Source organism: Toxorhynchites rutilus, chromosome 1 (genome assembly GCF_029784135.1).
Source record: "Toxorhynchites rutilus septentrionalis strain SRP chromosome 1, ASM2978413v1, whole genome shotgun sequence".
Lineage (NCBI taxonomy): Eukaryota > Metazoa > Arthropoda > Insecta > Diptera > Culicidae > Toxorhynchites > Toxorhynchites rutilus.
In genome coordinates, this window is record NC_073744.1 from 45,315,207 (window position 1) to 45,329,527 (window position 14,321).

General features: G+C 34.1%; 1 protein-coding gene across 1 annotated transcript in view; it reads left to right on the top strand.

The window, feature by feature from the left end:
• Window positions 1-923: 923 nt before the first annotated feature.
• Window positions 924-14,321, top strand: part of LOC129776003 (steroid hormone receptor ERR2) — an 83,632-nt gene continuing 70,234 nt past the window's right edge. The window contains exon 1 of the mRNA XM_055781369.1: window positions 924-1,084. The gene's annotated coding sequence lies outside the window, so the exon portion shown is untranslated. The remainder of the gene's footprint in view (window positions 1,085-14,321) is intronic.

Here is a 14,321-nt window from a genome sequence, read left to right on the forward strand (position 1 = left end):
TTCAAGAAAATAAAGAAATAATATATTACAAACTACTGGGATGCTGAAAACACGAACAACAACAGTAATTTGTAATTTTGAATTGTTTTCAATTTACGCCATTTTGGTCGCAAACATATTTACATATTTAAAGTGTGCACGCAGCTGAACATGACACAGTGTATGTGGAAGCACATTGAACGCACTCTTTCCTGACATCATGCGCAGGGATGCCAGATGTGAACACAAGGCTTCATTTTGAAAGTATTTAACTTTGATGATATTTGATTTTGTGAACACATTCTGAAGCCCATTCAAAGGTAATGAATACTGTTGTCCTTGTTTTGTAAAAATGGCAAAAATTGGCCGAAAGTCTCGGACGACAATGATTTACAAATCGTTGTTACGATAACAGTCTGTTAGGTTACTTCTTTTCTCGGTGCCTTTTTTTACCATATCATTTACTCAAAAAATAGGCAAAGAAATTAGAAAAAGAAGTCACTTGGCATCTCCAATGGTGAGAGATTTCACTTACAGGAATGCCAGGCAATTTTTTCAACATCTTCACGTTACACGGCAAACTGTTTTCAAATGGTTCCACTTTGAATGTCATATGTTTTGTTGGAGACAAAAGACATCTGAAAAGGATTAGAAAATCGATCGATATCAAACCAAACCAATCACGTTGTCATCCAGAACTAATAATTATTTTATTTATTTTTCGAACGATCCATTTCGAACCATTCCATGAATACAAATATCTCCACATATTTTGAAGGCATTTATAAACCTTCACGAAAATATATGCATTCACGATAAGTCGAATGTTTTCAAAATGAACCACGTCTTCACATCTGGCATCTCTGTTCACCGCCTCATTTGTGATCTGTCCTTTCTATAAATAAAAATATACATTTTGACAGTTCGAAACACACATCTGTGCGACGAAGTGTGGGTGAGCAAAAGTGTAAGGTGAAAAAAAATATATATTCGGAGAGTGTCTGCCTGTGATGCGAAAGTGTTTTATCCGTGCTTTTCGTTCTACAATATAGTAAAAAATCAATCCCAACAGGACAATAGAGGATTACAAATATTACCAGTACAGGTATGTTATTTCTAGGATTTGTTTATAGTGAATCTGTTTGGTCCATGGTTGGCATTTTTGGATCGTTATATTTCGGGGAATATGAAGCTCCGCAATATTCCGTCATGCGTCTTATGAAGAGATAAATTCGATTCTGCTAGTGCTACTGATTCCATCTTGTCATTCAAAAACAAATCATTCGCTGGGTTGTGTGAGTGAGACGGCTTAGTGCTAAATTGGAAAAATGAGAAATTATGCAAGATACTACTTTCGAATGATATACGATTGCTTATCCGGATTGAATGTTAAGCAAATTCAGATTGGATAGTATTTCCTAATTGAAAATACTTTTGACACTCGTAAATTGCGTCCCTTTCACTAAGATCGGTCTTTCTTTTCGAATTTGAGCTTGTTTTAGATTTGGATTCCCTATGATTGTTTTTGTTTAAATCGTGTTGGGTTAGCAATGCAATGCTCGGTATGCGTTTCTATTGCAATGTCATGGAAAATCAACCTAAAATGTAGAAATTGGTATACATTTCTTCACACATAAACATTTAACTTGACGCTATCGCAAACTATGACGCGTAATATCTGGCGTGACAATTTCTTTCCCTGTTTTCGAATCGTGTTTGTATGAAGACGATCGTGAGTTTTGCAATAGTTATATCAATAGATGACAGAAAGTGATAGGCGTAGTATTTCATAATGATTGTTGTATATGAATATATGTATAATTGTAGTTAACGTTTCAACGTTTACCCTCTCCTTTCGGGAATCTTTCAAACTGAAAGGACATTTTTTGCTTTCTTGGAAAAGGATATTCGTGCGATGTTATTGTTAAAATTACCCCAAACACACAGTAATAATATCCACACTTAGGAAAATTATTGCCGCACGATTCCGTTCATCATCTAATGGATTGGTTTGATCGCTCGCACGCGCGTTGGATTTTATTGTATGATCAGGGCCAGTAATATAGGTTACTTCTTCTCGAGTCGAGACTGTGTTGTTTTAAACCAACTTCTTGGGTTTGATATTTTATGACAATGTTACGATGGTGTGACTAGTTCTAGATGATCAAACGTTTAAATGGTTTTTTTTTCTAGTCCCATGAAGTTTGTTGTTTAATGCGAATTGTGTAATATATTTGGTAAAACGAACATCTCTGTCATTATTTTTTTATAGCATATACTTCCATTCTATGCATGGTTGTTCCATGTTACTTTTTGACAATCTTCACTCTTCTTCATAAAACGATGTTTTTATGCCTAATCTTCCAGAAAAAAAACACATGAAACTTATTGTTTGTTCCAAACTTTTTAAAAACCGACATCAAGCTCAGTTGTCTCGTGTTGATATTCTAGGCATCTATATAAATGAAAATGTAAAAGCGCTAAGCGCGAAACCAGAAGAAGGAATCGTCCGATTCGAGCCATCTTTATTTAAACGTATTTATCTCTGCCCGTAGATCAATGTTATGGAGAGAAAAATTGGAAAGTTTTCGGAAAATTCTGAAGGAAGGTCGGAAAATTGCTTTCCCATATGTTTTAAAATTACATCATGATAAGCGTTGTTAGTCCATTCGATGTTTACGCTGACGAAATTTATATTTGTTTGAAGGTGGAAGTAGATTTTCAGACGGAATAACGCATTCCTATCTATATAAATAAAAAAGGAAGGCCAAATGTGTTGCTAATCGCAAAATCCGAAGAAGGAAAGGTCCCTTTTGAACCGTCTTCATTTTGTTGTATTTGTTGTATTGTGTCTATAGAACAATGTTATTATGATAAGAAGTTTAGAATTTTTTTTTTAAAAAAATCATCAAAACAATAATTTTGGGCGGAACGAAGTTCGCCGGGTTAGCTAGTTTTTTATTTGTAAATTCAAGGCTAATGCTGACATAGGTGTTGGGTTCAATTCTTGATCGGTCAAAGATTTTTTCGGGTTGGAAATTTTCCTGATATGCCTTTGGATGTGTAAAGTATTGGGTAATTTCCTTTGTAATGTCATGGCTAATAGACTGCCGTCATCTCGCAGTTGACGTTTTTCATTTTTTATTATAGAACGATAAAGAATACCAAATACTTTCAAAAAACTGCGCACTTTAGCAGAAATGTGAAAAATGACCCCGTTAAAGCTTGAAAACGGATTGGCTTAAGCACCATTATCACTGTGAGGTGGCGAATGGAACGAGCTGGGAAAGTAAAATTCACACAACAACATTGTTCGTAATGGATGTTTAGCATAATGAGAGTCACATATCTTCTTGTAAGAAATCACTTTTTCGAAAAATTTGTCATGACAAATGTTTCAATGAACAAATTAATGAATCAATCCATCCTCATGCATTGCTCCAATTATAATAACCATCTTCTATTAGAACTGCAAACCATGCATTTAGAAACGCTGTTTGAAAATCTTGTTAAATATTCAAATTCATAAAATTAAAGTCAGCTTAACCCATTCGCTGCCAAGGATGAGTATACTCGTCCTACTTTAAATAGATTATAACATGCAGGCTTTTGAATGAACAATTTTTTTGTGGCCATAAACATAAATATTTAGGTTTTATGCAAAATCCTGTATATTTTCCTATATTGACCCATACTCACGTTTCAGTCTATAACTTTTCTCTGCCACGATCAAGAGAAAAATGAATTATGTGGAAATATGAATGATTCAATTCTCTATCTAATGAGTATGATTTTGAAGGTTGTTACTTGATAGACAATCAATTTATTTCAACTGAAATAGTTCATTATTCATTAAATCCAGCAACGTTGAACAGAAACTTGCACGCAACAAAAACTTTTATCCGCTAATTTCACACAAGTCCGTAAAGAAGGAACGCGAAACACGAGAAATCTCGTGAGCGATCCGTAAGGTGTTAATTAGGAGGAGGCAGTGATTATCATGCGAAGACTCATTGAGATCGGTATTACATCGCGTCACAAAAATGAAATACTCATATTCTTCATGACTCTCAATAATTCTCAATGATTCAATTCCTTCTATGATAGATTGAGCAGTAGAATCAATACGACTTGATTGTGATAGTCTGCAAACGAACATTATTTCACCGAAATAGCTACAGCTCTCGATGCCTTAGAATACGACTAATAATAAGAATAAGACAATGGGAAGAAATCACAATACCATAGCTATCCATTAAAAATAAAGCAACTTCATGATTCAATGTTATTTTACCTTAAAATATCACGAAATCGTGATTTTTTCAATTTGTTTTTTCGTTTCTTCCCCATAAATTTAATATTCAATGTAATCAATAACGATATATTTTTTGTTTATAGATCCACGTATACTTCATCTACCATTCTATCCTGTTATGTGCCACACTGATATTCATTAATCACTTGAACTTCCTGCCAGTAGCGTATTGTCTTTCTTTGTTCATTACAAACCGTTTGAAGATTGTGAGTACATACAACGAACGGCCCTTTTCAGGGCTACTATTCTAAGTTTCAAAAGAGTTAAACTAACAGATTTCTAACCAAGTATTTTGAACAATCACAGTCCTACGTCAAACTTCCGTTCGTGCCCTTAGGCTCAGACTCTTCTACTTTTTGTACCAATCATCACTGTTGCGTGTAAAAAAAGTTAATGGGTCTGGGCCTAGGGGCACGGACGGGATTTTGACATAGGACTGTGATTGTGTGTAATAATTGCATTTGAATTGAGTTTTTTCATTGTTCAAAATCTGTTATTTTTTCTCTTTTCATACATCGAATGGAAGCCCTGAAACAAACCGTTTCTTGTATGAACTTGTATCCTTTATACGGGTCAAATGAGAACGTAGTTGAATCCGGAACCATATTCTGTTCAAAAATGTACACAAAAATACCATCACTACCATTTTCCTCTGTTTATTCAATTATGCAGAATAAGACAAATAGTCATCATATATCCTTTTTGCATAAAAGTGTAAATAGTTAAGATCTACATAAATATTCCGGAACATTGTTTGCAATAACTTTATAGCCCGGTGATGTATATTGAGTATTCTATGGCCATGAGTGCTCTCTTGGGAAGTTCGTGTAGTTGCTGTAGTGAATTTATCTCATTGCGTGGAAAGTTCTGCTTATGTACAGGAAAGGGAAAGGAGAATTTGGCAAATGCATCCGAAGAAGTAAAGCGGGCTTTTTAGGAAGACATGGGGAGCATATTATTAGGATCGCGACTACGCAAGCTATCATAATATTATATGCGTGAGTAAACATTTTCGTTCTTCTAAGTCAGCAGCCAGTCAAATTCATTAATTGTGTATATTACATAACCAAACAACATGCCCGATATTATGACATCCTGGACCACAATTACATAAATTGTTAGTAGCAACCCCTATACGATAAAAAAGTGAATTGAGCACGAATTGATTGGGCAACATACAATACAATAACTGATGAATGCCTATTATCGGTAAATGAAGAATAATTCATTCTACACATCAACTCACAATGTGATCTAACGCCCGAATTTAGGCAAGAACATTGCTCGTTGGGTCGGGGAGGAATGTGGTTAGTGCAATCGAAAGAAAACATACCCATTTGAATCGTCTAATTGTTAACTTTTTTTACTATATTCACTGTTTTGAGCAAAAAATATACTGGAAAAATTTTCTGTTTAATGGTATATAACATATGTCGATATAACGATTTTGAGTAATATGCGTTTGAAAACTCTTAATAAATCGTTACATTTTTCGTAGAGTGACCCCCCTATATAGAAATCAAAGACATAGCCCTATGTCAATAAACTCCGTTAAGTGAAAGAGTTCCTTGCAGTTTATTAGAGACAAGTAAGTTGTATAACTTCGAGCGTTTGAACGTTATGTCGGTTGCATAATTTCGGACATTTGAACGTTATGTAGGTAAGATTAATCTCGTCTTACTCTTTTGAATAGCGAGAAGCATTTAGTATAGGTCAAGGTTAGAACCATTTTGTAAGAACCATTTCTACAATTGTGTCGAATAATAATACCTTTGTTAACTCATAGAAAACCTGAAATTATCCACCTCATGATCAGTATAATCTGAGCTTCTCTCATATGGGATACTGAGTTTCATTCTTTTTATGCTTCCTATTCTGGTGTAATTTGATATACGGGACACGAGGTTTGATTTGATTTTTTAAACAGAAACTGGTTAGCAGCATAGCCGGATATAAAAATTATGAAAAAATAATTCTAAAATAGTATCTGTGAATGCTTTGTAATGATAGACTTTTTTTCCTTGTTTGAATCTCATTATCACTTCAGTTCAGTTCTTTGTTTTTAAGAAACATTAAACTTTGTAGTTCATTTGGCTCTTAAATCTATTATCACTTTTCAATATACTTTTATTCAAAGCATGGCTTCTAAACAATATCGTTGAAGATATTTATTACGTAAAAAGGAAAAAAATAATGGTCTTATCCTTTATAATTATCGTGTGAATGTTTGAATTACAAAAACCTGATCTACAATGTTGGAAAAAACTTCACGGTTATTATTCAATACTCAAAATATCAACAAATCAATACTATACAAGTTATGGACTTCAGGTTCAATGAAACAATGATAGAGTTTGAGCTCTAGACTAGAACTAGTTTATTTCACATTGTTTCCCATTTTTATACACGGCTAGAAACTTTACTTTATCTACTCTTTTCAGCATAGGCGGATTAGCTGTATCTCCTTTATTTACCCTGTTTCCTAGCATTGTCCTTGTTCAATGCGTACTCACGTGGAAAGCATGCTCTATGTTGCTTCTATGGTTGTAAAGGTTTGAATGTAAGGATCTTAACTTACATAATCAACCGTAATGATCGTTCTTTCTAATGGGTGATGACGAATTGTTGTTTCTCTTACACTGCACCTTTTTTTCTAAATTACATTAGGGTCACCATGAAAATAATTGTTTTTTTTGCTCTAACTTTTGTATTTCAAATTCTACATACAAACTGTCTTCGGAAGACTTTTAGAACTTACTAATACAAACATTTTGCGACGCAGAACTTGTCAATAGGTCGTATGAATAAAAAAAAGTATTTACTTATTCTGCCCGTTTCCAAGTAAAGTAAACTTTCCTAGTATTTACTTGAATCCGTGTGAATAAAAGTTTACTTTACTAATTTGATTTTCGAATTCGAACATAGTTTTTACTTTGTCAAACATCTATCAACTGATTGTTTAGGTTCCGTTTCAAAGCGTGAATTCGTGATGAAAAAGGAATAGTGTCGACGTCTGGTGGCGACTTTCAATTAGGGACCATAGTTTGGGTCCCTATCTCGTTAGTGTACTACCTATCATATTAGAAGACACGAAGCCAGTTTTCAAATGTTAAAACTTGAATGAAAATGTTCACATCATGTTATTTAAACACTTAAAACACTTTTTTCCGACTTTTATTTAACCCTTTGTCTATACATTTCCAACATCATTACTGAAACTTTTCATTATAATATAAAGTTGTTTTCAAAAACAATATTCGTACAAGATTTTTTCACCACTTGCAAACAAAAGTGTTTTTCATTCAAACAGAATGCCAAATTGGTACGTAAAGGTTGTTTTTCATTAATAATTTAAATTTTAAAAACGTGTTCATTCCCTGAAAATCAATCATTTTTTTTACGCTCCCCCAAACTAGTAAACGAAGCTCAATGCCATCGATGCGGATCGTTAACTTGTTTAACTTCAAGCCCAAGATAGCAGCATTAAACATAAATCGGATATGACATCAAAACGAATGATAGTGTTTTCAGATCCAAAGTATGCTCATGAGCATACTTGATAATAACGAAGTAAATACTTGATGTTTATACTGTTTTATTTTTTTACTGTTTTATTCATATGAAATCAGCTGAACATCCATTTTCGAAAAGTAAATACTTTGTTGTTTCTTTTATTCATACCAAACGTAGTAAAAACTTAATCTCACTGCTCGACTGCTCGAATGAAGTAAAGTAAAGGTGAATTTTGTTTTTATTCATACTGCCTAATATCTCAACTTCACTCAAAGTTATTGATATTTTTCCCCAAAAAACACGCTTTTTCATTTGTTTGTCATTCTTTCTGGTGCAAACATAAAAAATGTTTGTTGACGGAATCTGAAAGAATGATTAAGATATTGACAAGTTCTGCATCGCAAAATGTTGGTATTGATAAGCTTTAAAAGTCGTACTAAGACAGTTTTGATGCAGAATTTGAAATAATAAAGTTAAAGCAAAAAAAAACGGTTTTTCATGATTACTCTAATGCAACTTAGATAGAAAGTGCCAAAAACAACTTTGTGGGAGATATTTGTTTTTTAGACAAAAACTGTCTTCAACAAAGTTGTTACATATGATAGAGTGCTCATTTTCATGTTATCAAAAATAGGGTAACCAAAATTGTCGATAATAAAAATCTAACTTTCTTATAAAGCTTTATAGATAGAGATAAACATAGTTCGACAATGTTATAGCCCCAGTTCTTTTAAACAACTTTGTAGAACAAAGCTTTTTTCTATCTTTGAATATAATCGATTTAGCGCTTTTTTTCTAAATTGCATCAGGGTGACCGTGAAAAAACGTTTTTTTGCTTTAACTTTTATATTTAAAATTCTACATAAAAACTGTCTTCGTACGACTTTTAGAGCTTATCAATACCAACATTTTGCGATGCATAACTTGCCAATACCCTAACCCTACTTAAAGTTATTGATGTTTTTCTACCCAAAAACTCATGATTTCAATTTGGAAAATTGAAATTTTATTTTTGATGCCAAATGTCTTAAAAATGCATGAAACATCGAGATCTGGTGTCATCTAAAAATAATTTTTTGTCCGAAAATCGACCTTTTGGGATTTTGCCTGAGAGGCAATGAAGGTATGAAAACAAAATAATTAAAATCGAATTTGAAGAAACGACCATATACATTTTGTTTATAGGCCCAAAAAATGACCTGTGCAAAGTTTCAGCTCAATCGGACATGATTTAGAGGTGCCTCAAAGCACTCAAAATTTTGATTTTTTGACCACTCAGTCTCAAAAGTCGATTTTCGAATCCGAGTCGATTTCTCGGATTTTTTTTTCGAGATAACACCAGATCTCGACGTTTTATGCATTTTTAAGACATTTGGCATCGAAAATAAAATTTCGATTTTCCAAATTTCCTTTACCTACAATAACATATTTGTAATGTGGGTCATAATCATCAGTTTATGTTTTGCAATTGCCCATCAAGGACGTTCACAGGGTACATTGACAGCATCTGATCAACTGGAAGTTTGTCGGTTTGTTCCAAAAGTGCATTCGCTTGGCACTTTTCAAATGGCTAAACTTCTTTTCATTTTTGCTCGAATCATCGTACCGGATCGTATGTGTGGTCGGGGTTGAGAATCGAGACTGTCGCCTTAGTAAAAAAAATAAGCTACTGCAAGCGCAATAATTACTCTTCCATACTGATTTGTCCAAAAGTACTTTTGGTTTTGATGACTCTCTTTGACGACGGTGGGCCATTAATCCATCGCATCGTGGTATGGCCATGAATTGTTGCAGCCAAAACAAAAAAAGATGTGGAGGATTATTTCAGTTCAATCACCTCTACCGAATCCAACACCAGAGAGCCATATAAACGCATCTCCGTTCCGCATGGCGTATGCACTTTTTGGTGGGTATTGTCCTCTCTCAGGATTTTTTTTTGTCCACTGGGTAATTTCACCAGGTTGCAAATATCAGCGTTGGCCAGATCATTGCATTACCAAGTCATATTCTTTTATTACTTCATACCCATAAATGCAATTGAATTGAAAAAAGAGAGATACATAAAAAACTGAAGTAGTCAAACAGACCACGGCGGCAGACGAGACAAATAAAGCCTCTTATGTCTACAGCATCAAATTCTAATGCCATTCTGGCAAGTGCTCGTAAACCCGTTAATTAAACTGAAAACAATGGGTTAATTTTAATTCAATGCATTGACTGGCGCAAGTTTTGTACGTATTCATGACATTTTTATGCCAAGTAGAGTATGTCGAACTCCGAAGTGAAGTATAATAATGAAACGAATAATGTTTCTTTGTAACTTGCATTGTTAATAATTCCCGATTAAGGATATACCCTTAGTACGATACACACAGATACCTATGTGTTTATATTAACACTCCTATACTCGCGCATTGGTCTGTCAGACCGAGAAATCAATAATTCGTTGATTTCTCAGAAAATAACAACACTACGACTTTGCGATTCTTTCTAGCTTCGTTATTCGTCGTTCGTCATCGTTTGGCGTATCGCATGTGTTGGTACAAAGGGGACGCGTGGTACTTTTTTAACACTTTCGGTCTGACACACCGACGCGAGTATAGAAGTAACTTTTTTGGACAAGTGCCTTTTTTCATATTCTAGAATATTGTTGAATGAAATGTATAAATTGATGTTAGTGGCGCGGAATATTTATTGAATATAATGCATAAGATCATAACCGGACTATTCTTATTTGATTTCAGTGCCTTTTGTAACTGGATTAAATGGATCCATATATTAACTATTCGTTGATATACTCGTCGTTAGATTCATACGTTCAAAAGCAAAATATAAATGTTTGACTTTCGTATAGTTATTCGCTAAATATAATGGTCATACATATACACACTTATGAAAGAATTTCACTTGTGGAAGAATAGTAAACAGTAAACTATAAACTAATCGGTAGCTTATGGTAATTTTTAACACTTACAGTTTCGAGGATATTTTTTTTTATAATGAACAATATCGACAATAAAACAAGAAAAAGAAAAGGAAGTTGCTAGGAATCCTTTTATATAATCTTTTTATGTCCCATCTAAAAAAAGGCATTAATTCTTAGTTTACCAAGAAAACAGAGACAAAGAATATTAGAAATATGCAAACTTCATATTCCAGAACCTTTATCATCTGGTAATTATCTAGAAGGTAGTTATACATTCTTCTCTTCGATAAAGCAACAACTGCATGAAATGTAAAAAATATGTTTGTTTCGAGCATGCAGTTATGTTATGTTCTGATTCTTACTCCAATGAAACCAGAATCGTTTAATACGTTTTTATGTTATTTTATAGCTCTTTATACTTCCATGAATTATATTCAGTTACTTACTTTTAATTAATAACAGTGAAAAATTCGAATTTCGTTATTTGTGTTGGAGTATCAAAAATTACTCTATTATGAGGAGGCTTAATAAGATGACTATTAAAACATAATAAAGACGAAGAAAACGAGTATACGTGTTATGATTTTGCACGCGAGTACAAGAGGGTTAAGAATTCAATGTTCTAACTCAAGTGGCTAAAAAGAGCTGATTTGCTCACTGTATGCAAAGTTTCGAAACACGGTCAACAGTTTTTGTTTGTGATACGACTTTCATTGGTCAGCTTTTTAACATTATTATGCTTCTACATCAGAAACAACTCATTAGAAACCTTATCAAAGTCTCACCAAAAATCATGTTTATTCTCCCTCCTTCTTTTTCTTGAGTAAACAGAACTGTAGGGACGGTAAGGCTGTTTGATTGTGAACGTGTGCTGGTATGATCCATCAGATCGTATTATATAAATATACCTTTGATAGACATCAATCAAGATTTCTGTGTCATTGGAGGACTGTATGACTACCATACCGGGGGAGCCTGTTTCTTATGTGTTTTGTAGCGAACAAAACATAACACAAAAAATGCGCAAACTTTTCAATGGTCAATTGATTAATGTAAGTGCGGAGTAAGTTTCTCCGCACAAAAAAAAATATATACAGGGTGTTCAGGACCAGGGTTTGACAGTTTCGGAACTAAAAGATGAAAATGACTTTTTTGCTTCTTCCTTTTTCTTCAGTCAATTTCAATTTCGATTGTGTATATTCACTACGCATACTGAAATATTGATTCTTTGATTTCGTTTCCGTTCTGCTGTCGTTTCCTTTGAATTCAAAAGCGAACGCTTTCACTTGCCGATTGAAAGTGCCCTATTGACACCTATTATTATTTTCATTTGAATGGGTTTTATGTTGCTTCCAGTTTCACATATGAAAGGACGATCACTGCTTTCAATTGAAAGTTTCTTTCGGTTTAATTTCTCCAACCTTTTTTTTCCGGACCGTCTTTCAAAAATAATGGAGTTATAGAGGCATATGCGGGCAAATTAGTCTTACAACCAGCGCCGACAACGGATTACGCCTGCTAGTGTACTGCGCATTCTTTCACATCGTCATTTTCATTAGTTTCAGTGAATACAGTTCGAGCTCCAACGAAATTTTCATTTGAAATGAGATACTTTCATTCGATATAAAAACCTTTCATTTTCATTTGACGATTTGATAATTCGTGTGAAGAATGAAAGAAATGGGCGTGAAGCGAAACGAGACTGTATGAAGATAAAGTGATATTTTCTCTATTGAGTAATTCCAAATGAAATCGTCCCAAAAATGCAGATTTTAAAAACATATATTTTTGATTCGAATTAAAGTTTGTATTCCGTTTGGGTTGGAGGAAATATGAGTTTTGCACAGCAATTGGGAATTTGGGGGGGGGACGTGTGCTGAATATTTTGGGGGCACGAAACGTTTCTATGGTGAATAGACACTCCTTTCCTCACTCTAAGGGGAGAAGGGGGGAGGGGTCTGTCTTTATTCTATCATATTTTCTGTATCAAACATTTATTCCATGTAACGGAGAAACATGTTATTTGCAAGTGGTTGAAAAATCTTGAACGAGAATTGTGTCTGAAAATAATCTGATATTATAATGATGAGTGTTGTTAGAAATACTAGGAATTTTTTAGCAAAAGGTAAATTCAACGGGGTCGATTAGAAGATCAATCAATGAACAGTTCTTCGATTGATAACAATAAAACAAATTTTTGGCGGGACGAAGTTTGCCGAGTCAGCTACTGCCGTATAAAGAGTGGCCGTATAGCGAGGTATGGGTGTATAGAGATAAACGGCATGATCCGCATATTTTTAAAGGTGTATGATATAATATAGAGATAAACGGTTTTCTTCGTAAATGAAAAAAAGAGTACTAATTTTGTTTCTCAGTGTATATTTTTTTCACGTTTGAACATCAATACTCTTTCGAAGGCACTATTTCGGTACGACTCGTAGTTTTTGAGATATTAATTATAAAAGATTCCTCTAAACGTCACCAGTACCGTTAAAAAAAATAGTGTTCTCTACACAATTCGAAAAAAAACTTTTTTAATGCGGTGGATAAGGATCGCATGAAAAAAGTTTCCTGAAGAAAATAACCCAAATGCTAATGATTATATTCGTGATCAACATTCGATTCCTTTTTTCGCTTCAATAAGCGATCTACTCACTTGCGCAGATCACAAAATCAACTTTTTGGTCCTTTCAATAAGCTGCTTTTGACGCTTTAAAACAAACAAAACAAAACATGAGAATGGGAATTAGCTGACACAGTCCCTATGTAGAGCGATGAATTACATATCAATGATAAAAAAAATAGATGACCGATGACTTAATTTTTTTCAACAACCGCACAAAAGAATCGCACTAGATTTGTTATGCATTTTGTTTGTGCGATCGCACAAAAAAATCGCATAAAGAACCGCACAAAAAAAGGTTTTATTGTACAAACTATCATTCTAATCGATAATATTTATGTTTCGTCGTTTGTTGAATTCATTTGGAATTATGTTTTTCAATATTTTTTTTCGATTTTCAAAACATCACCTCCCCCTCCCATCACCTCCTCCCCAGGGGAGCTCATACAATTTCTGGCTACGGCACAGCAATATACGAATAAATCAGTGCATGTCATAGATATTTTACGTTTACCGAGAGATATTTTTTTTTAAATTTTGTGATCTAGGGAACTCGAAATTCCCTAGATGCTTGCTATTGAAGCAAGACTTTTAGCTCGTCCTCTCTCGAGCTTTTCGTTAATTAATCTAGGGATTTTATTTCCTTAGATATCGGCAATTTAGGCCTAAGAATCACGTTGTCGGAGCCAGGGAACCCATTTCCTTGGACTTTGGCGAATTGGTCTCTTAAGGGCTAAGCCCGAGGAAAAATATCCCGTAATAGTAAATACGTTTCAGAATCAGACGGCTCCAGACTGGTCCGTCCGAGTGAAACTTACAATCACGTTTCGGTTTGGGATATTTTTCGGTGGTTTTGTATACCTTTTTGGTGCGTGGCGCCTGGTTATAATTGTCAACAGCAATAATTCATTGTGATAGATGCGTAGAAAAATTTCCTACCAATTGATGCAAACATCTCTTCGATC